The sequence below is a fragment of the Schistocerca piceifrons genome, chromosome 5 (genome assembly GCF_021461385.2).
Source record: "Schistocerca piceifrons isolate TAMUIC-IGC-003096 chromosome 5, iqSchPice1.1, whole genome shotgun sequence".
Classification (NCBI taxonomy): domain Eukaryota; kingdom Metazoa; phylum Arthropoda; class Insecta; order Orthoptera; family Acrididae; genus Schistocerca; species Schistocerca piceifrons.
Window position 1 is genome coordinate 232,172,726 of NC_060142.1, and position 27,158 is coordinate 232,199,883.

Genomic DNA, 27,158 nt, shown 5'->3' on the forward strand with positions numbered 1-27,158 from the left:
CTGCAAAAGGGGTTTTCAGCATAGATGGTTGGCTCCCCTAATTGACATACACTACAGGGACATCATTCGAACTTTTATCCACTTTCATCAACATTGAAGAAATGTAACAGTATTGTGAAAAGGACAGTTGCTACTCACCCTTTAGCGGAGATGCTGAGTCACAATAGGCACAACAAATAAAAAGACTGTCAGAAAATGAACTTTTGTCCAACAAGGCCCTCATCGGAGAGGTGCGCCTGTGTGTCTGCATACGTGCGCACATGCACACACACAACCACACCCACACACACACACAAAACAACTATTCAAAACATCAGAACTTTGAAATATCATAAAATGGAATCAGAGAGAGAGAAAATGTTAAATTTGGTGTTGTGGTGTTATATTTTTCCATTTATTGCAGTCTTCCTCTTATTCAAGTGTCAAGAAATGTTCTGTGGAACTTTGTTCATGTACATTCTGTGTTGGCATTTTGTAATTTGTGTTTAGTAATCTTTGTATTGGGATTCTGGGTTGTAAATAATTTAGGAATAAAAGTAATGATTCACTGAATAATAGAGGCATTGAGTCATTGATAGGCCCATGAAGAAGACTGAGAAAACTTTGCTAGCTTTCTGCACATGAATCCTTTTTTGAGTCCTCGCTCTCCAACCCCCCCCCCCCCCCCCTCCTCTCTCTCTCTCTCTCTCTCTCTCTCTCTCTCTCTCTCTCTCTCTCTCACACACACACACACACACACACACACACACACACAAGAACAAACAAACAAAATGTGTGTTGGGGGACGTGAATGAGGGGAGAAAGGAGGCTGTTTGGGGAAGGGTGGCTAATGGCTCAAAGGAAGGCAGTGGGTGCACAGGATAGGAATACAGCACCCCAGGCCCAGCACTGGTGTCTTTGTTTGACGCATGGTGACAATGACCTGGAGGAGTGGATTGGAAAGGGTATGGCAGAACAAAGGAAAGGGAGGCTCTGTGGAAGAGTGTATGGATATAGGATAACCTGGGGCATGGTGGAAGTGGCTCCAAGGCATAAGGTTAACAGTAGCAGAGACTGAAGCCAGGAGAATTAAGGGAAGTTGCAAGGGCAAATCCCATCTACATATTCCAGAAAAGCTGGTGCTAGAGGGAAAGATCTGGATAGCACAAATTCTGAAGCAGTCATTGAAATCAAACATGTTATTCTCAACAGCATGTTCTGCCATTGGGTGGCCAGCTCTGCTCTTGCCCGCAGATAGGCAGTGGAAATTCGTTTGGGCAGGTAGCCAGTTGCTGGTCAAGCCTTCGTAAAATACAGTGCAGAAATTGCAGGAGAGCTTGTATATGATATGACTGCTTTCACAAGTGGCCCTCCCTTTGATGGCATAGCATAAGTCTGTTACACAACAGGAGTTGGATGTGCTGGGTGGGTAAATCGATCAAGTCTTGGACTGGGTCTTTCACAGTGTTATGACCCATATGGCAAGCGTATGGTACAAGTATACACAAGGGTGTGGTACAAGTATCCAACAGGTTATTGTGTAGGTTGGATAGGCAGTGGAATGCCAGTTTAGGAACCATGAGAAGGATTGTGAATAAGATGTTCCTCATTTCTGGGCATGATGATAGATAGTTGAAACCCTGGCGAGAGATGTGTTTCAGATTTTCCAGTCTGGGATGATATTGGGTGTGAGAAGTATGTTTCTTTGCAACTGGATCTTGAGGTAGGTGGGAGAATTAGGAATGTGTGAGCATGTGGCACAGGAAATCTGTCAATGGACTTGGTGAGATCTTCAGCGTACTGGGCAGGAAATTCTTGTCGCTGTAGATTAGCCATTCATGGGTTGCCAGACTATTTGAAACTAATTTTTTGGTGTGACAGAGATGGCAGCTGTCAAATTGCAAGTACTGTTGATGGTTAGTGAGCTTGATATGGACAGTGATTTGAATGGAGCTATCAGAGAGGTGAAGGTCATTGTCCAGGAAGGTCAAAAGTTGGCCTGAGTATGACCAGGTGAAGTGAACTGGAGAGAAGGTGTTCTGGCTGAGGAGGAATGAAGGTAGGGTGCCTTGGCCTTGTACTCAAACCATCAGAAATGAGTTGGTGAGTCTATAGTGGAAGGACATTGGGACAGATAGTGTTCAATAGTTGCAGGGCAGTGTGCATGAAAGGATATTAGTGCATAGGGAAGTGATGAATAGTGTACCAGTTGGTGAAGGGGTGGGAATGTTTGTGAGTCGGTGAAGGTCATAGCACATTTCTTTGATATGAGAGGATACGTTACATAGTTTCTTGCTAAGAAAATATATGCCTCATGTTTTCTTTTATCTGTTATGAAGTCTGCACTTCTCTTATATTATATCCATACAACTTACATAAGTTGCTATGTGTTCATTCTATACTGACTTATTACTGTTCTCCCTGTACACTGCTATTTGACACTTCTCATATGACAAACAGTTACTGGCAGAAGAAATCTTCCCCCCCCCCCCCCCCCCCCTCTCAGAGTAACACTCTTTCTGCATCATTTTTTGTATCTGCATAAAGATAAAATCATTGAATAGGTTTTTAACTGAAATAGTCCACACCAGAATATTTTGAATCTCACCATTAATTGAGCTATTACAAAAATGTGAGTGTGCCTCTCTTTGTGTCCTCTCAGTTCATCATCTACCAGGAGAAGACAAGTCAAATTTGTATCTGACTTTTTCATTTATTTTTAGTGAACTGAAAATGAGATGGCCACAGAAATAAAACCGGCCAAGTGAGTGCCTAATTAATAACCACAAAACTAAATAGAAGGAGCTACTTTACAGCTAGGGGAGGTGTGATGTATTACACACTGTTGCATATTTACATTATTATTAGGCTATGAATTATCTCCCAACTGTCCTTAGGTCAATTAAATACAGTAACACACCTAATTGAAAATGAACTATTGTGAGAGCTTTGAATATTTAGTATCTGTGAAGCAAAACTTGTAGTAGCTAAGGGGAAAGATACTCTCTTTAGTGATTGCACACTTTAGAGATTTCCTTGATTAATAAAATTAAAACCAGTTCTTGTTTTTAATAATGTTTCTTGAAAAAATACTAATTAGGATTTCAGGTGAAATTGTACTTAATTCTCGACTGATTTACTGTTGAACTTCTGTGACAAAGTCTTGTAGTTCTTTCAGCAACCTCATTTAGAATCTGTGCAATCTGTTCCTAGGATCTTCATAAAACAATTACTTTCATATTCGTAGACTGCCCTGAGTCTCTACATGGGCTGATATGGCACTCCCAGTGGAGAGAGGATGGTAGTCATTGTATTGCTGTAAGTTAAAAAATTGCAGAAATAAAAAATGTTTCCTAAAAGGAATATGATTGTATTTGCAGGTTCTAATTATCCATCCATTTTTCATCAGTCCACACAGTCTATGAATTGCTGAAATATCTAGGATACATAAGGTTTGATCCACACAATTAAAACTCCCAACATACCTTTAGGAATATTTAACAAAGTACATTCTTGAAGAAACAGTACACTTCAATGACAACTGCCAATAATGCGTAGACTATACAATAGAATCTAGTTACTATAACATCCACCAGCTACTACAAGCATTCGAACATAATTTGATTTATTGTTATTATTATTATTATTATTATTATTATTAAAAGAAAGAAAAATATCTTGAACATAAGTCAGATATATCTAAGTTCCATTTTGGTGAATTATTTGTTTCATGGAGTAAATGTCACAATGGAAAGAGCACTAAGCTCCCTCAAAGGTGAACTGACAGTCTTCATCTCGTATCTCTATTGCATAACTCGTGCAACATCATAACAACATTGTTCAGATTTCCCACACGGCAACAAAATAATGTTACACAAGTAGAGCACAATATACAATATATTACAGTTAAGATCCAGTACTTACCTCCATGAGGCAAAATATTTAGTACAGCTGATAGACACATAAAAAAAGTAAAGGTACACAATACTATCCCAACTTTCAGAACTATTAGGCCCTTCTTTAGGGAGGGAATGTTAAAGAGGAAGGGTATATCACTCAGTGGCCAGGATGAGAGAGACCAACCTGTAATGAGGCTTAGGGCAGACGGAGATGAAGGGGGGACAGCAGAGATAGCCTGTAGGACACTGTCATTTGCTCCTACTGTTGTATTTGTTTCTTATTGACAATGCTAAATATTTTGCCTTGTGAAGGTAAGTACTGGCTAGCAATTCAGTATCATAATTAAATGTTTCTTTGAGTGAATTTTCCTATAATAGTAATTAAGCAGCAGCAATGTCACGGGTAAGTGGTCGTGGTGGTGGATTGTCTAGCATGCAAGTCATGTTCAAAACACGCACGTTCCATTCCCCCACTCCACAACATTTTTACCTCTCCAACCAGTAATTGAAATGTTTGTTCTCTTTCTGTAGTCTTGGCGGTTGTCATACTATACACTGGTTATAGAATATGAGTCAAGTGGTAAGAATATGTTGCTGCCACAAGTAAATGTAATGAACAGTGAGAGCAGGCGAGATACCACATTGACATCTCACAGAAATGAAAACAACAAATAAACGAATATCAATTATGTTACAACCAAGGAATTCACGGGTCAAGACTTCCAAAATGAAATGCAACTTCAGAAACATTGCTTCACATTCATACGGACACCTATATCAAGCAAGGAGGCATATCTCACTAGCTTACCAGTACAAAGCAGATGCATTGATAGGAGATTCCTATCATATGACACACATACCATCACTAATGCTATGTATGACATACCAGATGTGTTTTCCGGTGGAGGATTCATTTGACTTGTCGCCTTGTTGTCAAACATTTGCGGTTTCCATTCAAAAGCCACTTCCTTTCAGCTGCTAATAGAGTTGTAGTGCAGAATCAACTGTCATTATAGGCCCTTACACCTAGCTGTTGTTAATGAACGTTACGCCACAGCACAGACACAAATCCGAATAGAGTAAACAGCGGGAAAAAAAAGAAAGAAGGAAAGATTGGCACAAGGAAGATATGAACATGGCATGACCACTTGGGCGTCCAACACCCTAACCATTTAACCACAAAGCCGTTTGTCTTCCTGGCTGCTCTGTATTGCAGTTCTTGTTCTTGGATGTCCACTGTTTCTGTTTTGCTTTTTCTCACAGTCCAGTACATGTTCTTCCTGTTTTCATGCTTGATCTGTGTTCAGTTTTTGATGGGCTGTCCACTGGGCTCTCTTACCACTAAATTTGAGGGTGGTGCATTGGAGAGTTTCTCCTGTAAGCAGCTACCTTGTATAGCATTTTATATACCTAACCCGACTGATTAGCACTCAATTTGGCATCGCCTACAAATCTCATCACCAAAGAGTCTGTCAATTGGTAATATCTTTAGTTACAAGTGTGGTTTCTTGCACACTAGTGCCTCTCTTGTGGATGCTAGTGCATTGTCATCTGATGACCTAATATCCAAATACTGGTTCATAATAGACAGATATTAATGTTATAAAATGCAGTTTGTTTGCTTTTCACCCTTGAATATGAAACTGTTCTGCCAGGAAGTGTTGTAATAGTCCATTTATTAAGACATTATATTGTGTGGTAATGGAGGCCGGGTAAGTGCAGTGGTACTGCAGTACCTGTGTTTGATTTAATCTGAAGTTTCCATAGACAAACAAAATATCATTGGAGTGCTTCAATATATCTTAGTAGTGGCTCAGTCATAGACAAGAAAACTAGATTAATCATTGAGTAATAATCAAATAAAACCCCATTCACGTGAGGTGTTCCACAAGGTCTGTACTGGAACAGCTCTTTTTCTTATCTATATTTAACCCCTTAACTGTTTCACTTCAGGACACAGTTGCATTCACCCGTGATGTATTCTGTGGGCATGAATGGGATGGAGGAGATGGGTGTAGCATAATTGAATTTGTATTTGACATTGCAAACATGAAATTCTGCAGTTTATTCGAAAGATGTTTCAGAACACAATAATAACAGAAACGTTCATCAGAAAGTTAAAAATTTCTCTGTGTATAGCAGATTGTAGAAGGCAGGCATCACATAGTCCATCACACTTTGGATTTGTAATATGATTTTCCTCTGATATTTTTTGATGCATAAACTGTACACCGCGTTATCTTTCTTCTTCGTAGCTGGCACATATGCTGGAAAATGTCTTTCAATAAGTTGGAGAGGATCATGATTTGACTACTGGTCTCACTTTTCCTGCACTTCCAGTAAATGAACACTTTGTTGGTACCGCATTAATATCATTAAACACATCCACTTCAAATGTCATACATCCTAACAATCAGCAATGTAGACAATTCAACTTCATCATCAAACTCACTGCCCTCTGAGTAACTAATCTCACCACTACTGCATTATCTGTAGTTTTGCAGGATGTTTCAGTTAATTCCTTATCACTGCATACTTCTGACCATAAAAGAATACATTCAGAAGCACCATAAGCACATCGCTTCAATTACCTAGCCAAGTTTACATGCACACAGAGACACTATATTTTAAATAGTCATTTTATAAACCTACTCCCTGAAGAAGATGGAGAGAATACTGAAAGAATTCCGATGACACCAGCTGAGTGTAGCACCTACCATAAAGCTGTCACTTGATGAGTTATGATGTCAAAAGCAAACAAAATGCAAGGCTGTGTTGGTCCCACATAAGCTAGCTGAGTATTTTATATAAGGAAAAAAAATAGCTCTACGTTTTTACTGTGAGTATAATAGAAATACCTCAAACCAACTGTCACCTTAAAAAAATTACTCTACATTTTTACTGTGAGTATAATAGAAATACCTCAAACCAACTGTCACCTTTAATAATCAACCTGTTGCAGACAGTAATGAGGCTAAATCATTAGGCTTGTAGATCCAGAGTAATATGAAATGGGAGGTACATGTGGCACAAGTTAAGTCAAACCTGAATAAAGATTTTAATGTCATAAGAAAATTGAAAATTAAATAAATGGGCAAGCAATTGTGTGGCATCGATGCATATTTTGTTTGCATACAAAATATGGAATCATATTTTGGGGTACTGCCATGCTACACAGAGTACATTACTAGCAAAAGCATTAAATATATGTACAGGACTTACCTAAAAATACCCCCATTGACCTGTATGTATATCTGGGAAGCATTACTGCCTGCCAAGAAACTTGAAATTAGTAAGAGTAGTGCGGAAAAAGTAAGATATTCACCATCACTGCATAAAACAGCATGATAATCTTCATGTTATGCATGCAAATACTAATAGATGTAAAAATAGCAACCCGTCACATGGGGAAAAAAGTGCACAACAAACTTTCCTAATAAACATAGATGCAAAAACATTTTGAGAGACAAATGAGGACATATCTATAGTAGCACTCCATCTTTTCACTAAGAGAATATTTTGATAGCCCTTTAATGGTAATATGTGTTTCTTCTGTTCACAGTATATAAATGTGATGCTGTGGTATGTTATACAGGGTTATTCTAAATGATGGACCCATTTTCAAAACTTTGTATTTATTCAAGAACCAATCCAAAATGAATAAGCTTTATACCAATGAAAAGAGGAAATTTCAAAGTTTTTTCATAATGTTTGATATCAATTTAATAAATTTAATAATTTGTAATTAATTTGTTTTTAATAATTATTTAATGGTTATAAATGTGATAAATGTTATAAATGTTCGAATTGGCCACCGTTGGTTGCATGGCAAACATCGACGCAGTAGCCAGACTCGTCCCACACACATGGAAGGGTATGTGCTCTTACTGAGTGCACGGCAGCAGTGACTTGGTTCCACAGATCATTCAGAGTGGTTGGTAGAGGCAGGACATAAACAGCTTCCTTCACATAACCCCATAAGAAATAGTCACAGGATATGAGGTCAGCACATCTCGGTGGCCAGAATGCAGAACCAGGCCCTCAAGTCCCCTGCGACTGATCCAGCTCTGAGGAAGGGAGTCATTCAAAAAGCCTCATTCATCACGGAGCCAATGGGGGGAGCTCCATCCTGTTGGAAAATGAAGTCCCCGTTATGCTAACATTGTACCTGTTGACTTTTCCACTAAGGTGGTACGTCCATCACTAAAAATTAAACACTGTAGAAATGTTTCATCCTCCATCTTTGGTAGCACATAACCACAAAATGCGAGACCGCATGCAGTTGGTTGGGGTACTCCAAGTTCTTTACTGGCTCTATCAGTAGACTTACTGGGACTGCGCACAAAACTTTCTTGAATTTGTCAGACATCTTCCTCTGACACATACAGTCGGCCTGTGTTTCTTTCTTTGCACACACTCCCAGTTTGTTTAAATTGCTTAAACCAATGACTAATGCTTTTGCGAGTTGGTGGTTGAATACCGAATTTGGTACAGAATGCTCGCTGCACTGCAATTTGCGACTCACTTTCTGCGAACTCAGAATCGCAGAAAACCTTGTGCTCCGCAGACATCACCTCACTCACAACTGACAGTGAAACGGAATGACGGCCCTATTGCCGCTCAAACTCTACTGGCCGACTCTGAAACCATCACTGCCTGCCCGCTGCCATCCACCAAAAACTTTGAAACTTCCTCTTTTCATTGGTATAAAGCTTGTTCATTTTCGATTTGTACTTGGATACATACAAACTTTTGAAAATGGGTCTCCATCATTTAGAATAACCCTGTATCATTGTATAGTTGAATTTCTTTAAATCTGTTTAGCTGTGAAACAGAAGGCACATTATAATCTTATGTTTAAAACAACCAATATCATAAAGTATGCAGTTCTGTACATGATCCAATGAACAGAAAATAAATGAAATAGATGTTATGGTCGCTTGACCTGTATTTTGACTATTTCAGAGTTGAATATATTAGACAAGTGATAAAACATTGGTAACTGCAAGACACAATTACAGGTAACATTGAGGATGCATTTGTAGAATTTGTCACTATACATGTAATGGAAACTCCAGGCTGGAATATCAGCAAAGTAGGAAAAGATAGGTTGTTACTTACCATAAAGATGACACATTAAGTTACAAACAGTTACAAAGCCTTCTTCTGGAAAAGAAAGAGAAAGAGAAATATGTACCATTCATCCACACAAGCACGCACACCTCACACACACATGACAGCCAACTCCAGCAGCTCAGACCAGAAAGCAGTTATCATGTGGAATGGAAGCAGTAATCTGGAGAGGGTGGGAAGGGAAAGGGATAATAGTGTATGGATGAGGGAGAGAGGAGTGCTGTCTGACGAAGTGTGCAGGGATTAGAATGCCAACAGGCACAGTGCCTGGAGATCGTAGGGCAGGGGGTGTGGTAAATGGAGCAAAAAAGGTAAGGAGTTGGGAAAGATTGGTGGATGCATTGTCAGAGGGTGACAAACAAAGATGGTGGGAGACAAGATTGGGGAGAAGGTGATAGGGCAGAAGGCATGGAAACTGTTCGGTGGGGGGTGTGCAGACATTATGTTACCACAGATTGAGGCCGGGATAATTATAGGAGCGGAGCATATGTTGTAAAAATAAAACCCATCTGCGCAGTTCAAAAAAGCTAGAGGTGGAGGGGAGGATCCAGATGGCTCAGGTGGTGAAGCAGTCATTGAAATTAAGCCTGTTATGTTAAAGCTGCATGTTGTGCCACAGGGTGGTGTACTTAGCTCTTGTCCAGAGTTTGGTGGTGGCCGTTTGACCTGGTGGACAGCAGGTTGGTAGTCATACCAATATAAAAAGCTGTGCAATGTTTGCGCAGTGCTGGTAAATGACATCATGGCTTTCAGTGGTGGCCCAGCCCCTGATGGGGTAGGATAAACCTGTGACTGGATTGGAATAGGAAGTGCTGAGTGGGTCAGTTGGGCAGGTTTTGCACCTGGGCCTTCCACAGGATATAATCCTTGTGGCAAGGGGTCGAGATTGGGAGTGGCATAAGGATGGACTAGGATGTCGTGGAGGTTAGGTGGGTGATGGAACGCCACTTTAGGAGGGGTAGGAAGGATCTCCGGTAGGATGTCCCTCATTGGCATTGTGGTCCAACCTGCTGGAGTTGGCTGACGTGTGTGTGATGTGTGCTTGCTTGTGTGAATGAATGAATGGTGTGTGTGTTTCCTCTTTCTTTTTTGACAAAGACTGCAGCCAGGAGCTTATGTGTAAGTGTCTTAATTGTGCCTGTTGGCAAATTAACATGTCATCTTTACAATAAGTAGCAGTCTGTCTTTTCCTATATTGTCAGTGTACACACAGACTTTTAAAACCTGTTATCCTATGGTCTTGAAACAGAGTAAGACAGACAACAGCAAACATGACTCCAGGTCTGTGTGATAGTGGTCATCAGTCATGCAGAAGCTTAGTATCACCCTTCTACATCCATACTCTGCAAGCCACTTTATGGTATGTGGTAGAAGATACTTTGTGTACCAGCGTCACTTCTCTTATTTTCAGTTACAGTCATGAATGGTCCTCAGGAAGAAAAATTGCTGGAAAACATCTTTGTACACTTCTGGAAAATGACAAAGAACACGATGAATTCGTTGACCCGGCAGAGGGAAATTTTATTGACGCACTCTTGGGGATGTATACAACACATGATCACAAAGACAGAGCCATACCCATGTGAGTAAAGTCAACAGTGTGTGCTCAATGTCAGCGTTGGTACTGTGTATACACTCCTTTTGCAGCAATGCAGGCTGCAATTCTCCCATGAAGACAATCATAGAGGTGCCGAATGTAGTCTTGAGGAATGGCCTGCCATGCACTGCCCATCTGGTGCTTCAGCTAGGCCGGATTCCGTGCCGGTTGTGCAGACCGTGCAAGATGTTGTTTCATCCAGTCTCAAATATGCTCAATGGGGGACAGGTCTGAGGATCGTGCTGGCCAGGGTAGCTGGTGTACACCTTGAAGAGCACATTGGGTGGCACAGGAGACTTGTGGACGTGCATTGTCCTGTTAGAAAAGCATGTCGCCTTGTTGGTGCTTGAACGGTAGCAAGACTAGTTGAATAATGGTTTCAATGTATCCTTCACTGTTCAATGTTCCCTCTACTGTCACCAGTGGAGAACGACCAGTGTAGGGTATGGCTCCCCACACCATGATTCTGGGTTTTGGTCCTGTGTGCCTCTGTCGTACACACTCCAGATTTTGGCGCTCCCCTGCACGATGCCACACATGCGTTCGATCGTGATTGTCACCTAGGCAGAAGCAACTCTAATCACTGAAGATGACATGTCTCCATTTGTCCTTCCATAAACGCCCATCGTGACACCACTGGAGGCGGGCTGAGCAATGTTGGGGCGTGAGCAGAAGATGCCCTAACGGCATGCAGGGTCATAGCCCTGCTTCACGGAGACAGTTGCGAATGGTTCTCGATGATACCCCCAGAGCAACAGTGTCCCTAATTTGTTGTGAAGTGATGGTGCGGTCCTGTATGGCACTTCGTAAGATGCGATGGTCTTGGCATGCATTTGTGTGTCGCCGCTGCCCAGAACCAGGTCGACGGGCATGTGCGCCTTCTGCTGACCACTGGCGATAACATCTATGCACTGTGGAGACCTCTTACCCCATGTGTTGCACAGTTGTGCCATATGTACATCCAGCCTCCCACAGGCTCACTATATGCCCTCGCTCAAACTCTGTCAGTTGCTCAAATGGATCATGTACATGCTGTCACGGCATGCTGACAATGTTGAAGACACACAAGGAGCTCCGTATACCACGGCAAACTGGCTGCCTCTGGCTCTGGCGGTGAACAACCACTGAGCAGCTTGCAATATTTCACAGCTGATAACACAGTTCCTGATGTGTCCACAGTGTGGCGTGTTTGATCATCGCATGCAAATATAACAGGTCTTATTCACTTGAGTCAGTGTGTTCTTTTTTCATTTTCCAGGAGTGTATGCTCAGATTTTACCCTCATGGTCCCCTCATAAGACATGTGTATTGGGAAGCAATATATTGGTTGATGTTTCTGGGAATGTACACTGATAGTAAACCACATCATGATGCATAATATCTTTCTTATAGTGTCTGCACTGGATTTGGACGAGAAAATTATGCTGGCTCTCTTACTTAATGAACCTATGATGATATGAACTTCTCTTCTTTCCATCTTCTCTGTTTCCTTTGTCAACACCATCTGGTAAGAGTTCCAGACTGATGAGCAATATTCAAGTACTATCCAAATCAGGGTTTTAGAAGCCATTTTCTTCATGGGTAGATTACATTTCTGGAGGATTTTTTCAGTGAAACTCAGTCTGGTTTCTGCTTTTCCTATGATTATTTTTGAGGTCATTCCACTTTAAATTGCCCAGCGTAATCCTAGATAGTTAATGCATCTGACAGCTTCTACTGATTGTTCGGCAACCTTTAATCGTATAGCAATGGGTCTTCCTGCCTATCTTTCCTCCTATGTATGAGCCAGACATTACATTTGTTTTGCTGAAGGTCAACCACCAATCCCTGCATGAAGTGTTGATCCTCTACAGGTATTCCTGTATTTCACTATAATTTTCTAACTCTGTGATTTGTCTATATACAACAGCTACATCCACAAATAGCCTTATTGAGCTAGCAACATTATCTGCTAGGTCACTTATAAATATTGTGAAAGCACTGGTCCTATAACACACACCTGAGTTATTTTTACATTTGAAGATTTGTTTCCATTAAAAATATCATGCTGCATTATATTTGCTAGGAACTCTTCAGTTTAATCACAGAGCTGATCAGATATTCTGTATGCACATATTTCATTCATTAGGCAACAGTGTGGAACTACATTAAATGCCTTCTGGGAACCAAAAAACACATCATAAACCTGAACATCAGTATCTACTGTCCTCTGGGTCCTGTGAATGGACAGAGAAAGCTCGATCTCACAGGTTCACTATTTGTGGAATCCTTGTTGATTCCTCCAGAAATGTTATAATATGCCAGCATAAAATGTGTTCCAAAATTTGACAACAGACTGACGTCAGCTATGTATTCCTAGTCTATTTGACAGCCCATCGTGAAAACAGAAATGACCCATGCATTTTTCCAGTCACTAGGAATACCTCGTTCCTCCAGTGACATGTAATAGATTGCTCAAGATCTTCCCCAGCTTTGAGAAATGGTATTTAGTACTTCAGCCTTCCCTCTATCATCCTCCATTTTGGTGCAGTTATGGTCATCAGTTATCTGTACAAATATCTTTGATCCCTTTACTGAGTTAAGACAAAACCAATACTTCTTTAGAGTTTCTGTCATACTGGTGCATAAAATTCTAGTTTTGAATCCATTGAATGCTCACGACATGGCTCTCCATACACAAATTTTGGATTCATTCAGTTCTTGTTCGTCTATGAGGCTTTGGCTTTCTTTAAATCTAAGATGGAGCTTTCTCTGCTTTTGGAGCAACTTTCTAGGGACAGCTGTTGAACCATAATGGAGGCTGTGATAACTATGATAAATACAAAACCAGGAACCAGATTCTACAAATTACAAGTTAAAAAGAAAATTCATGTTAGAAATTGTGTTAGGTGAGTGGTGACAACATTTAAAGCTCCCATAATTAATGTAAAACTTTAAAGAGGTCATAAAGATTGAACTTGGTGGAAATGAAGGCTATAAAAAAGTTTCTCACAATGTTAGGATGCATGCGTCCATGTCTGTCAAACTCTTCTGATGCAGTGAATATTGATGGACTCCAGACAAACTCTCCTTAGTTATTCATTCCTTAATTATTAATAGCTCTATTGAAGGAGCAATTCAACCAGTTGCGGATAAAACACTGTTTTACCTTCATACAGTGACTCACTCTCATTGCGTTTTACAGACAATCTCTTAAAATGGACATAGAAAGAACCTTTTAATACTGTCAACATTCTCGTCCATCGGTTGTTCAAATCATCAGTATTCCTTGGAGCAGTTTACTAAGGATGAACTTACACCCATCAAAATGTTGCCACATTTTGTCAAACTAACACACTGGAAAGCTGATAACTTGTAGCGGGCTGGGGTTTTGTGACACTAGATATTGAGCGTCAGTGGCAGAGGGGAGCAAAGGTCATTTTTTTTGTCAGGGTTGGCGAGAGGGAAAGCGACACTTTGTGGGCAGTGGAATGGGTTCTTTACTTGGCTCAGTAGGTGAGATGTGATTGAAACATTGGTAGTTTCACTATCAGTCATTTATTGGCACATAAGAGCCTTTAAACAAACAGAGTAATATAGTGTTTTAACTCGCTCAGTTCTTCACAGCAGTGGTGAGATGTGGAGTCGTAGCAAGCAGATTCCAGTGACTGCTGATATGGCGATGGCTCATGTTGCAGCAGAGCACCAGGTGGCATATTCTTCCATTCAGTACCATTCCCATGACCTTCTGTGGTGGCAGCACAGTCTCCTCCTTGTTAATTTGCTTGTTGCGTTATTAACAAGTGGCTACTGCATGGTGTGGACTGCTCCGTCCTGGAATCAAACCAGCTTCCCCCAGGTTCGGCATCTTCTGGCGGAGTTCGTCAACCTCTAGGTTCACAGGTGACCCATTTGGTGAAGCTGCAGTCCCATTGTCCTCACCAGCCACCTGGGTAAGTACCATTTGAACTCATTTCTGGTAATATCTGGGATGGCATCTTCTGCGTTGATCTATTGGTGCAGTACTGACATCTTCTTCTGTCAAGCAGCGTAGTGGCTAAGTCATTGCAGTGAAGAGTGACGTCTGCTGACTAATCATAAGTTTGTCTGTCCAGGTGATGTTTCTTCATTTATTCTTTCTCCCCTCAAAGGACCCCCTCATGCCCATTTGTTGGAGATATTTATTTGGTGTTTTTGCCAGTGTCACGAAGTTTATAGGGTGACAACTGACTTTGGTTGTTGATCTATGCTTCTCACGTTGGGCAAAATGTGACCAATGTCGACACACATGCCAACTTTCCTTGTTTTACATCTACGCCGGCATGGCCAGACATTGCCCTGTCATCCTCCTCGGCGTCACCAGATACGTCACGCACATGAGTTCAGTATGATGACAGTTCCTGGAATGTTGAATACTGATGTGTGAACTGTACTGGTCGTTGTTCTCCTGGTAAGCATTGCCCATTCTGCTTGGTCACTGATCTGCCAAATTGCTGACTGCAGCTGCGCAAATTCTTCTGGTCATCGGCCTCCTTGTTCAACTACTGCTGCTTCCGAATATTGTGGCTTGACATTCAAAATCTCTAAAATGTTCACTTAACCTATAATAAGTTTTTACATATATTTCTGCTGGATCTCTGCTTTGAACAACCCTAAATAACACATCATTATTATATACGACAATAAATAACAAGTAATTATTATACATAACTTCTAAATTCTATCTTAATTATTACCCTGATTCCGTAACACATATCATACAAAAAGTAGTAGTCCTAATCCACCATATGTAAACAACAATCCTATTGCATCTCATTGCAGATTTAAATCTGGCTTAGCAATGATGAAAGCAGTTGAAATTATTATTTTTCTCACATTTTCTTCGTCTAAATCCAACTTTTTGTAAATACCTTCCTCATGGACCACAGTAAATCATGTGACTCTGCCAACCAAAATATTCAATTAAAAAAAACTCTGTTGTTATAGTTTCAAAGGCAAAGAATTGTTTCTAATTAAATCTTTCCAGGGTGACATTAAGCAAATATTTTTTTTAAAAAAAATAACAAATCACACAAGGTATGTTACATGTCTCCTTGCTTTGGCCTTTCTTTTTTTTTCAATCTATGTAAAAAACAGCAAAAATGGGCATCCACAGCTGAAGGTATGCAAACAGCTGTTGTATGATCCTTTAACAGTACTACCAGTTTCACAATGTTAGAGTTGCATCTTCAGGTACATCTAAATGAAGAAGACTAGCACATGAGGGAATTAAGAATTATAAAACTATTTAAAAAAATAGAATGGCAAGAATCTAGGAGAAGGATATAACATTATATACAAAGGATATAACTGACAGAAGCAAATTTAAATTAGAAGTCAGCTTCCTTATTTTCAAATTATTTACTGGCAAAAATTAAGCACATACAGTGTTCCATCAGTCCTAGTCAGTTTTTAATAATTCATCAAAATATTGATGAAAGTCAAAAGTCAAGAGATGCAGAATGAAGAAGATCGCCATAGAAGGAAGTCAACTCTGAAAAGAACATTAAAATTCTAAAACCATAAATGGGGGCTTACAGATGATAGTGAAATGAAATAATAATTGAGATAATAGACAGGATGTAGTGAAAAATATCAGTAAGGGGCCATATAATAAAATCAGAATCAATAAAGGAGCAATAAAAAGCTGCAAAAAAAACTTGTTATTGTAAAGTCTTACCGGAATTGGTCTGTTAACTGTCAGTGAGAACCATCATGGCCAGATGCTGGCAAAATACCAAGCATATACATGGATAACAGGCAGATGCGACTTAGCTAGAAGGGTCAGAAGGCATGTGGAATTGAGGCATTACCTGGAAAAGCAACTTAAAGATCGTTAGGTTGTTTTTCTGTTCCCTGCAGTAACTGCATCTGTACGAACCAGTCTTTGTGCTCACAAATTATTACTCTCCGACATACACAACACCCTCTAGAAACATTTGACAGCCATGCTGCTCCAAGTCGTCATTCCACTGACTGCCATAGCCAGTAGACAACTTTCATGCCACCCATATCAGTGTTGTGTGTGTGCTGTGCTGAGATGTATTGGTCAGTGATGGGATACCCATATTGTGGAATTTATATTTGCCAGCATCGCATAGGAAGAAAATAGTGATTGTCAACAAAATATGGGAAGTGATTGCGATAGTATATCCAGTATGGCATGTGATTAAGAGAACCATAAACCACGAGAAACATAAAATTCAGAAAGGGACGTGAAAGAAAGAGGTCACAAAGAAGAGAAATTCAGGACAGTGTTATTTTTTGCCAAAAACCGGTATGAAAGTCTGCTCTAAGAAATTTCTAGTCAGTAAGAAATGATGCACAAAGGAATGCTATCTAAAAGTATGCCCAGTGGATCAAGAAGAGATCTATGAACAAGTTTTTACTTTAGTTGACAGAAGAAAACATCACCTAGAACATCTAATACAACTAGGTCTGGTTAGAATCAAAGCTCCACTTATATTTACCATCTAAAATGCAACAATTATAAGACAATAGTCTGTAAATCCAAATTCCAAACTATCTTGCAAGTTACCTAGAGCAGTTTGAAAACAGTTTTTGAAGGTGTCAAATGCTACCACTCTTACAGTAGAGAGATACTTGCCAACAGACCACATAAAATTGCAACAGAAATTTGGGACATGGTCCACTCTCACTGGGACCAGTTTCATTTCGCATTATTGTTAATGCAAATCCAAAAGGAAATATTTTGACAACCCTGACTAGTGTTGCAAAATTATTCACATCACTTAGAGGTCATTTTCTCCATGAAACAAATACAGTACTCCAGATGAAGTATAACATTTATTATAAGTTCTTTAGGGAGAATAGTCTGTGTTGGTTTCAAAAACCTGAATTGATATCTGTGATTTCTGCCGGGTGTGTGAAGTTATATTGTGTGTCAATGCAAATGACCCTCATAAAGACATGTATGAAGAACGCAAACTAAACGTTGTGGAATGCAATAAACTCAAGGACAAGTATTCGGAGACGGCCAAACTTGACAACACAGGTACCTTAGTGCTCAAGTTTGACTATGTACAGAACCTGCCTCTGCCTAAACTGCCTAAACTGAGCATAACTGCACAGTTCTATAAGAGATAATCCATACTTCACTTTCTTTCAAGGCTACTATACAGACAAATACCTCCAGAAAAGACTATTAATACTTAGATTGATATTAGATGTTAACAAATTCCCCTTTTTCAGTAAGGCCTTCCGTGATCTAGCCAGTCTGCATTTTATATCCTCTCTACTTCAGCCATCAACAGTTATTTTGCTACCCATACACCAAAACTTATGTCGCACTTTTACATCTCATTTTCTAATCCGGTTCTTGCAGCATAAACTGATTTAATTCAACTACATTCCATTACCCTTGCCTTAGTTTTGTTGATGTTAATCTTATAGTCTCTTTTCCAGCCACTAACCATTCCATTCAGCTGTTCTTCCAAATCTCTTGCCATCTCTGACAGAATTACATGTCATGGGCAAACCCTACAGTTTCTGTTTCTGCTTTCTTAATGTACGTATTAATTAACATTGGGGTCAGCTAGAACCCTGTCTCAAACCCTTTTCAATCACTACTACACTTTCATGAACTGCTACTCTTATAAATGCAGTCTGGATAACATTTCACTCCATGTATTTCACCTCTGCTACCCTTAGAATTTTGAAAATTGTATTTCAGTCAACACTGTCAAAAGCTTTCTCTAAATCTGCTTATGCGGTTTGCCTTTCTTCAGCATATCTTTTAGGATAAGTCATTGGGTCAGTATTGCCCCACATGTTCCTACATTTCTCCGGAGCTCAAACTGGTCTTTCCCGAGCTCAGCTGCTGCTAGTTTCCTCCTTTTCCTGTAAACAATTAGTGTCCTGTAAATAATCAGGGCATATTAATCTGGTGATTCAGTAGTATTCATTCCTATCGACAACTCTCTTCTTTAGAACTGACATTATTACATTCTTCCTGAAGTCTGAGGGTATTTTGCATGTCTAATGTATTTTACATACTAGGTAGAATAGTGTTGTTATTGCTGCCTGTCCCAAAGATCTCAATAATTCTGAGGGAATGTTATCTATTCCAGGGGTCTTGCATCAGATTTCAGTGCTCCTACAAATTATTCTCTCAAAATGTAATGTAACTGGATATATACAAAATCTAATCACCAAGGAGTAAACATATATAAATGTGCAAGCTTTCAGAGCCAGTAGCTCTTTCTTCTAGCAGAAGGGTTGAAGGGGAAGGAAGAGGGGTGGAAGAAAAGGACTAGAGAGGTTCAGGAAATGGGGGAAGTTTGGAAAAGTCACCCAGAACCCTGGATCAGGCAAGAGTGACTAGATACGATGAGAATGAACAGTCTTTCCTTCTCATCTGGTGTGGTAAGTCTCCCTTGACCCAGGGTGTTCTGGGTGACTTTTCTGAACTCTCCCCGTTTTCTAAACTTCACCAGTCCTTTTCCTTCAGTTCTCTTCATTCCCCTTCAACCTTTCTGCCAAAAGGAGGAGACACTGGTTCCGAAAGCTTGCACATTTACTTAACCTTTATATATGTTTTCTCCTGCTGCAAATGGTGCGTAGATTTTTTTATTTATTCAATTATATTACAATTATATTTTATAAGATTGATCATTTTCATTGATAAGTTCTTCTCTCAGTGCCATAGCTCCCATTTCATCTTCACATACTTCCTCTTCTCTTTCTGTAATGTCATCCTCAAGTTTATATATACAGGAAGTAGGAGAAGATGAAATGGGAGATTTGGTACTGAGAGAAGAACTTATCAATGAAAATTATCACTCTTAGAAAATATACAGTTGCTTTTTCTTTTTAATTTTCCTGTAGACAGCATCTATCTTTCCTCTTAGGCTGTAGATACTGCAGCAATGATACACAATAGGGAGTTTCATTGAGAGACATGGCCATGGAAGAAGGAAATAAAAAAAAGGTTCTGACAAGATGTGAATACAGCAATATAAATCACATAGGAAAGAAATAAATAGTAAACAGAGATAAGCCAAGCCAAGGTTGCTGCAGGAAAATGAAATGGTCATTGTATAAATTGATTCAGTGTATAGCAAAGTCCAAAAAGCAGCAAATTAAAATCGAACACATTGACATGAAGAGTGCAAAAAGAATTCCATTGTTAGAGCCAAAGGAGAGGGCAGATAAAGTGGAAAGAGTATGTTGAAGAACTCTGTGAGAGAGAGGAAGTGTCTGATGATGTAATACAAGAAGAAATGGGAGTCAATATGGAAGACATAGAGGAACTAGTAACAGAGCTCTGGAAGACTTGCAAACAATCAGGGCAGAATTTCTAAAATCATTAGGGGAAGTGCCAACATAGCAACTATTAAGTATGGTTTTTAGAATCTATGAGTCTGGACAAATACTATCAGATTTAAAAAAAAAAATTCATCCACACAATCCAGGAGATAAGCAAGATAAATGCAAGAACTATCATAGAATCAGCTTAATATCTCATGCATCAACGTTGCTGACTAACATAATATACAGAAGAATGGAAAAGAAAATTGAAGATTTCTTCATGATAATTTTGGCTTTAGGAGACATAAATGTGCTAGAGAGACAGTTCTGGTATTTGACTTCACGTCAAAGGCAACGCTGAAGAAAAGTCAAAATGTGTTGACCTAGAAAAAACAGTCAACAATGTAATTGTGTAAATGTTCAAAATTAGGTATAAACTACAGTGGAATAGCGATAATAGACACTATGTGCAAGAATCAAGAAGGAAAAATAAGACATCTACATCCATACTCTGCAAGCCACCTGACGGTGTGTGGCGGAGGGTACCTTGAGTACCTCTATCAGTTCTCCCTTCTATTCCAGTCTCGTATTGTTTGTGGAAAGAAAGATTGTCGGTATGCCTCTGTGTGGGCTCTAATCTCTCTGATTTTATCCTCATGGTCTCTTTGCAAGATATACGTGGGAGGGAACAGTATACTACTTGACTCTTTGGTGAAGGTATGTTCTCAAAACTTCAACAAAATCCCATACTGAGCTACTGAGCGTCTCTCTTGCAGAGTCTTCCATTGGAGTTTGTCTATCATCTCCATACCGCTTTCGCGATTACTAAATGATCCTGTAACGAAGTGCGCTGCTCTCCGTTGGATCTTCTCTCTCTCTTCTATCAGCCCTATCCGGTACGAATCCCACACCGGTGAGCAGTATTCAAGCAGTGGGTGAACAAGTGTACTGTAACCTACTTCCTTTTTTCTCGGACTGCATTTCCTTAGGATTCTTCCAATGAATCTCAGTCTGGCATCTGCGTTACCGACAATTAATTTCATATGGTCATTCCATTTTAAATCACTCCTAATGCCTACTCCCAGATAATTTATGGAATTAACTGCTTCCAGTTGCTGACTTGCTATACTGTAGCTAAATGATAAAGGATCTTTCTTCCTATGTATTCACAGCATATTACACGTGTCTACATTGAGATTCAATTGCCATTCCCTGCACCATGCGTCAGTTGTTGCAGATCCTCCTGCATTTCAGTAAAATTTTCCATTGTTACAATCTCTCGATATACTACAGCATCATTCACAAATAGCCTCAGTGAACTTCCATGTTATCCACAAGGTCATTTACATATATTGTGAATAGCAACAGTCCTACGACACTCCCCTGCAACACACCTGAAATCGCTCTTACTTCGGAAGACTTCTCTCCATTGAGAATGACATGCCGCATTCTGTTATCTGGAACTCTTCAATCCAATCACACAATAGTCCATATGCTCTTACTTTGTTCATTAAACGACTGTGGGGAACTGTATCAAACGCCTTGCAGAAGTCAAGAAACACGGCATCTTCCTGGGAACCCGTGTCTGTGACCCTCTGAGTCTCATGGACGACTAGGAAAAGCTGGGTTTCACACGATCGTCTTTTTCGAAACCCATGCTGATTCCTACAGAGTAGATTTCTAGTCTCCAGAAAAATTCATTATACTCTAATATAATACGTGTTCTAAAATTCTACAACTGATCAACGTTAGAGATATAGGTCTATAGTCCTGCACATCTGTTTGACGTCCCTTCTTGAAAATGGGGATGACCTGTGCCCTTTTCCAATCTTTTGGAATGCTACGCTTTTCTAGAGACTTACGGTACACCACTGCAAGAAGGGGGGCGAGTTCCTTTGCATACTCTGTGTAAAATCGAACTGGTATCCCATCAGGTCCAGCGGCCTTTCCTCTTTTGAGCGATTTTAATTGTTTTCCTATCTTCATCTATTTTTGTATTTACCATTTTGTCATTGTGCAACAATCTAGAGAAGGAACTACAATGCAGTCTTCCTCTGTGAAACAGCTTTGGAAAAAGACATTTAGTATTTTGGCCTTTAGTCTGTCATCCTTTGTTTCAGTACCATTTTGGTCACAGAGTGTCTGGACATTTTGTTTTGATCCACCTACCACTTTGACATAAGACCAAAATTTCTTAGGATTTTCTGCCAAGTCAGTACATAGAACTTTACTTTCGAATTCGTTGAACGCATCTTGCATAGCCCTCCTCACACTACATTTCGCTTCGTGTAAATTTTGTTTGTCTGCAGGGCTTTGGCTATGTTTATGTTTGCTTTGAAGTTCCCTTTGCTTCCGCAGCAGTTTTCTAACTCGGTTGTTGTACCAGCTCTTTACTGTCTTTGCTTGGCACATACTCATCTAATGCATATTGTACGATGGTTTTGAACTTTGTCCACTGATCCTCAACACTATTTTTACTTGAGATAAAACTTTTGTGTTGAGCCATCAAGTACTCTGAAATCTGCTTTTTGTCACTTTTGCTAGACAGAAAAATCTTCCTACCTTTTTTAATATTTCTATTTACAGCTGAAATCACTGATGCTGTAACCGCTTTATGATCACTGATTCCTTGTTCTGCGTTAACTGTTTCAAATAGTTCAGGTCTGTCTGTCACCAGAAGGTCTAATATGTTATCACCACATATCGGTTCTCTGTTTAATTGCTCAATGTAGTTTTCAGATAATGCACTTTAAAACAATTTCACTGGATTCTTTGTCCCTGCCACCCGTTATAAACGTTTGAGTCTCCCAGTCTATATCTGGTAAATTAAAATCTCCACCCAAAACTATAACATGGTCAGGAAATCTACTCGAAATATTTTCCAAATTTTCCTTCAGGTGTTCTGCTACAACAGCTGCTGAGCCAGGGGGCCATGTTTGAGCCTGCTTTAACCATGACCTTCACCCAAATTATTTCACATTTCAGATCTCCATCAATTTCCTTCAATACTATTGCACTTTTTATTGCTATAAACATGCCTCTCCCTTCACTCTGTCCCTGCAGTATACATTCCAATCTGAGTTAAGAATTTCATTACTGTTTACACCTGGTTTCAGCCAACTTTCTGTCCCTACACTTCTTTGTGTTCCTATTCATTATTGTTTCATTACTATTAATGAATTATTATTGATACATTATTTATTCAACAATGAATAAAATATTCATTTATTATTACATAATCACAAAATTGACCTTTGACTCACAATAGTCATTAGCAAGCCATCTGGGCACAGTTCAGTGTTGAACCAAATTACAATGCAGCACCCATATATTTTATGATACAATGGACACTTGTTCCAATTTTCATGTCACCACCTTCAATAGCCCATAAGCTCCTGATATAAAAATAACAACAAACAAGCACCATACAATGAAGGCTTTCACAATCAGATGTCGTAGCTGCTGGTGAATCTTCTGTGTTGTATTGTGGTGGCCTGTGAAATCTTTCCATTCTAATGATTTCACCCAGAGCTGTACTGGACATCGTCAGAGGTGCTCCTTGTTCCACTCAGTTTTCCCAACTGATATGTCAGACATTGGGAAGTGGCGTAAATACTGTGCTAAAGGGGTGTGACCAAAGCTTGAGCGTAATCCTTGCTGCTCCAGCTAACTGTGATAAACTGCTACTAAAAGGGGAGCAAGTTCTTTCACATAATCTTTGTAGAATCTTACAGGTAACGCGTCAGGTCCTGACACTTTTACCTTTCTACTAAGTGGATGTAAGTGCTTTTCTATTCTGTGAACAGTTATCTCATTATGTGGCATTTTGGTGTTCTTATGACGATTGAAAAGAGGAACTGTATTATGATCTACTGCAGTGAAAGAGTTTTGGAAGACAGGATTCAGTACTTCATCCTTCTTTCTGGTATCTTTAGTTTCACTGTCAGTATGGTCACAGAGTCACTGAATAGATGATTTGGAACCACTTACTGATTCTATGTAAGGACAAAACATGTTAAAGTTTTGCTTCATTCATTCTTAATTTGTCAGCTAAGTTTTGACTTCTGTTGAATCTGTGCTGAGGCTCTCTTTTTTTACATAGCAGTTTTCTGAAACCTCTATTAAACCACATCAGGTCTTTCGCATTCCTCAAGACCTTGCTTGGAGTGTATTTGTCAAAGGCGATTGAACTGTGCTTTTGAATTTTTTCCATTTGTGCTCCACATCGCCATCCTCATTACTGAATATTTTATGCTTGCTACTCAGATACTCTGCAATTTATGTCCTGTCACTGCAAAAATTTTTTCCTACCTTTCATAATATTCCTTGACATACCCGTAGTCATAGTCACTGTCACGCCATATGATCACTGATACTTTCCTCTATGTTAACTGATTTGATGAGTTCAGGTCTGATTACCGCTAAGAGGTGTAAGATGTTACCTTCTCAGACTGCTTCTCTAAGTGTCTGATTGAAGTAATTTTCAGTCAAGATTTTCACAATTATGTCCCCCGAGTCCCTGTCTCTGGCACCAGTTTTGGTTGCATAACTCTCCTAATCTATACCTGGAAAGTTGAAGTCACTCCCTATTAGATTGGTGTGATCAGAAAAGTTACTAATGATATTCTGCAAGTTCTTTCTGGGGTGCTGTACCACTACAGCTCCTGACCAGGCGGTCTATAAAAGCATTCAGCTACTGTTTTTGACCCACCTTTGATTCTTAATGTTTAACTTCATGCAGATTAATTCACATGCGAATCCATGAAAACCTCCCTAGATATTGTCAAATTCTTTACTGCTACAAATGCTCTCCCACCACTAATGACAATAAATACACTGCCACCACTGATGACTAACCTGTCCTGTACTATTCACTTCTGGTTTCAACCAGCTTTCCATTCCTAATACTATCTGGGTATTAAAACCTTCAGTAACCAATACTAATTCTGGGATCTTCCCTTATATGCTCCTACAGTTCACTAACATCGTATTAACCTTTTCTATATCCTATCTCGGAGGACAAGCATTCTCTGAGAACATTGTGCTTGATGTTTATTTGTTTTTGTAGGCAATTCATCTTTGATCCTATGGGGGGATTCCTTTAAACTAAAAAAACTCCCATATGCATGCCACACATACTCTGCTATCTTAGCGGCACGCTTCCTGCCTGTATTGCATACTTGACTTATTAACAGAAACCCTACAATCCTCAACTCGATAGTGGAGGTCAAGAAATTCATCTAAGGCTAGTTGCCTTGACTAAATCAGCCATTTGCCATTTGCCGCAGAACCCAAGTGGCATGTGTCATTTGTGCCAACAACTTCAGAGTTTGAATTTGCTTACTGGAAAAATTTTAGACAAGTCCACTGGCCAAAATCTGCTTCAAAACATAAATGCCATTTTTAGATACAGAAAGCACGTTATTTCTAAATTTTCACCTGACCATAGGACATAGTTAATTGTAGAATTAAACCACAAGAATACTTACCGAGCGAGGTGGCGCAGTGGCTAGCACACTGGACTCGCATTCGGGAGGACGACGGTTCAATCCCACGTCCAGCCATCCTGATTTAGGTTTTCCGTGATTTCCCTAAATCGCTCCAGGTAAATGCCGGGATGGTTCCTTTGAAAGGGCATGGCCGAGTTAATTCCCTGATCTGATGAGACCGATGACCTCACTGTCTGGTCTCCTCCCCCCAAACAACCCAACCCCCACAAGAATACTTGTTCTCTCCTTGATGACACACTAGATTCTAGATGATGTGAGATTTCATGCTATTTTCTCTTTGCTCCTTCCTTCCTGGCTGATATAATACTTGTAGTCAAACTGCAAGGAATTAACTATGAGTCCTTTTATTATTTTCTTATCAAAATATTGCTGAGAAATGCTTATTCTACTGAGCAGAATATTAATTTATCTAAATGTAACTCCAGTTCTCAATGACTTTATTTATGTTTACTAAGTCAGTTCACATTTGGTGCTGACTGAATCAGTGATTAATAACATTATGAAAAGTATAGGTTACTAGTCACCACAAAGATGACACATTGAGTTTTCACCATGCCTCTGTGCAGCTGAACTTGTCGTCTTTACATGAGTAGCAATCTGTCCTTTTTATAATATTGTTGATATTCCAACCTGGACTGTCTATTGTTTGAATCAGTGATTAATCACATCTCCTGTTCCTTCAACACTGTGTGTGAGGACGTTAGCACACTGAATTTGACTGGGGAGGATGGTGATTCAAATCCGTCCATGGCCATCCAGATTTAGCATTTCCAAGGGTTTCCCAAAAATTGGTATTGGTGCTTGTAGGACACATCAGATTGCCTTCTTACCTTGTGCCCCATCTGTCATGACTTCATTAACTACAATACATTAAACCTTAATCTTCCTTCCTTCCTTATAGTTGAGGATACTTTGCAGATTTAGAATCAGATCATGTGAAAACATGATAAATTACTGAAACTTGGGAATCAGGAACACCACAGATGTTGAAGCAGAAATGTGTTAGATAAGCTTATAGATGTATGACATTTTTCATGATTCAGAGAGCGCAATTGCAATTTCATGTGGATAATCAGAAAATGTATTTATAATAATGTTATTTGCCCATTGCATTTCCATCTAGAGTTACTGTGTAGTATTGAATCGCGATAACTTGCCATTTGGCAGGTATTTGTTTATTAAGCTGTTTAGTCAAAGAAAAATTAAAGCTGTGTAGGTAAAGAAAAAAATATAGTCTTCCTTATTTTTTTTATGTTTCATTTTTTTAGACTACTGTACTATTACCACACTATTATAGTACATTTTTTACGTGAAATGAGGAATGACAAAATACACTGAATAACAACAACAACAACAATAATAAATAATAATAATGTTAATCAATACTGATAGGACAACAAAGAATGTGAAACAAAACTGAGCAAGTGTGGGAGATATCAGAGGATTAAATAAGATTAGTGATATCATATGTCAGCTATTTATTTTGTAGTGGATCAGTTTCCAGATAAAGAGACACACACACATGCAGTCTTGTACAAAGTCACAAGGTAACATACAGTAAGTGATTTCTAAAGTACCTTCAGCTTATGGTAAGACACCTTTTAGAAGTAGATGGCAATAAAATATCTCTCAAACACACTGTCTTGTAGTATTATAATATTATGATGCAATATACTCTTCAACATGGTAATAAAAAGACAAGGTATGTGAAAACAATTGTTGTTTTCCCTCCATGACTTATCATACAATACT

The 27,158-nt window shown here is 39.4% G+C and overlaps 1 protein-coding gene across 2 annotated transcripts in view; it reads left to right on the top strand.

The window, feature by feature from the left end:
- LOC124798420 (adenylyltransferase and sulfurtransferase MOCS3) overlaps window positions 1-27,158 on the top strand; it is a 200,505-nt gene that overhangs the window by 33,750 nt on the left and 139,597 nt on the right. The gene's annotated exons all lie outside the window — the stretch shown is intronic.